The sequence below is a fragment of the Otolemur garnettii genome, unplaced genomic scaffold (genome assembly GCF_000181295.1).
Source record: "Otolemur garnettii isolate 467f Iridium unplaced genomic scaffold, OtoGar3 scaffold00020, whole genome shotgun sequence".
Taxonomy (NCBI): domain Eukaryota; kingdom Metazoa; phylum Chordata; class Mammalia; order Primates; family Galagidae; genus Otolemur; species Otolemur garnettii.
In genome coordinates, this window is record NW_003852415.1 from 19,111,831 (window position 1) to 19,113,772 (window position 1,942).

Sequence of the window (1,942 nt, forward strand, 5' to 3'; positions counted from 1 at the left end):
TTCCTGGATTTGGTGCCTGTAGCTCAGCGGCTAGAGTGCCAGCCATGTACACTAGAGTTGGTGGGTTGGAATCCAGCCCAGGCCTGCCAAAAAACAATGACAATTACAACCAAAAAAATAACTGGGCATTGTGGCTGGTGCCTGTAGTCCCAGCTATTTGGGAAGCTGAGGCAAGAGAATCGCTTAAGCCCAAGAGTTTGAGGTTGCTGTGAGCTGTGATGTCACGGCACTCTACCCAGGGCAACAGCCCAAAACTCTGTCTCCAAAAAAAAAAAAAATTGTCCTTTCCTTGGCTTAGTTCCTGTAGCACAGTGGTTACAGCACCAGCCACATACATGAAGGCTGGTGGGTTCAAACCCGGCCAAGGCTAGCTAGACAAAAATAACAACTATAACAAAAAATAGCTGGGTGTTGTGGCAGGCACCTGTAGTTCCAGCTGCTTGGGACTCTGAGGCAACAGAATCGCTTAAACCCAAGAGTTGGAGGTTGCTATGAGCTGTGATGCCATGAAACTCTACCCAGGGCTACATAGTGAGACTCTTGTCTCAAAAAAAAAAGTTTTTTCCTTTCCTCTCTTGTGTTAGGTTGCACATCTTTTCATGAGTATATTGGACACTTGTAATAACCTTCTCTCTGAATTGTCCTTTCATATTCTCAGACTTTGTTTTGATTAGATTGGGTTTTGTTTATATATTTACTCATTTGATAGAGTGCTTTTTTTATTTAGAGAAGTTAGCCTTTTGCTTTCCTCCTTGATTTCTTTCTTTCTTTTTTTGAGACAGAACCTCAACCTGTTGCCCTGGGTAGAGTGCTGTGGCATTACAGCTTACAGCAACTTCCAGCTCCTGGGCTTATGTGATTCTCTTGCCTCAGCCTCCCAAGAAGCTGGGACCATAGGTGCCCACCACAACACCTGGCTACGTTTTGGTTGTAGCCGTCATTGTTGTTTGGCAGGCCCAAGCTGGATTCGAACCTGGCAGCTGTAGTGTATGTGGCTGGCACCTTAGCTGCTTGAGCTACAGGTGCCGAGCCACTTCCTTGATTTCTAATTGTCTTGTAACTATAATTATTGAACTAAATTATATAGAACAAGTTCAACTTATCTTTAACAAAAATAAAACCTTAAAACTTATATTTTAAAGTATGGGATAAAGTAGTGTTTATAATACTTTTGAATCAAGGTTGTGTGTGTATTAGTTAAGTATGAAAGCCTGAGAATAAAAGGAAAATCGTCCCCCAAATAATCTGTGTCTTTTGGTGTATAATTTTCCCAGGGCCAGAATTTAATTATTTAATTATTGAATTTATTTAAATTGGAGACGTTATTGTTGTCTATATTATCAAGAGATTGTTTATAATATTTACTTTTCAGGGTTTTTTATTTGTTTTTTTTACTTTTCAGTTTACTTGGTGATATGGTATGGTAAAAAGTCTCAGTTGTCACATTCTACATTGGTCAATCCACATTACTTCTCTGGGCCTGGGTTTATATATAAGATGAAAGCAGGAATGCCCTACTTACCTATAAAGTCTTGTGAGAACCAGCTATTAAGTAACTGATACAAAAGAGCTTTGATCGGCAGTGCCTTTTGCTTAGTAGGTAGGGCCCTAGCCACATACACTGGGACTGGCGAGTTTGAACCAAGCCGGGGCCTGCTAAAACAATAATGACAACTGCAGCAACAACAACAAAAATAGCCAGTCGTTATGGTGGGCACCTGTGGTTCCAGCTACTTGGGAGGCTGAGGCAGGAGAATCACTTGAACCCAAGAGTCTGAGGTTGCTGTGAGCTGTGACACCATGGCCCTCTACCCATGGCGACAGCTTGAGACTCTGTCTCAATAAAAGAAAGAACTTTGGGCTCGGCGCCTGTGGCTCAAGCGGCTAAGGCGCCAGCCACATACACCTAAGGTGGCAGGTTCGAATCCCCAGCCCGGGCCCG

At 42.7% G+C, this 1,942-nt stretch overlaps 1 protein-coding gene across 1 annotated transcript in view; it reads left to right on the plus strand.

The window, feature by feature from the left end:
• UBR7 (ubiquitin protein ligase E3 component n-recognin 7 (putative)) overlaps window positions 1–1,942 on the plus strand; it is a 31,137-nt gene that overhangs the window by 7,786 nt on the left and 21,409 nt on the right. The window lies entirely within an intron of this gene.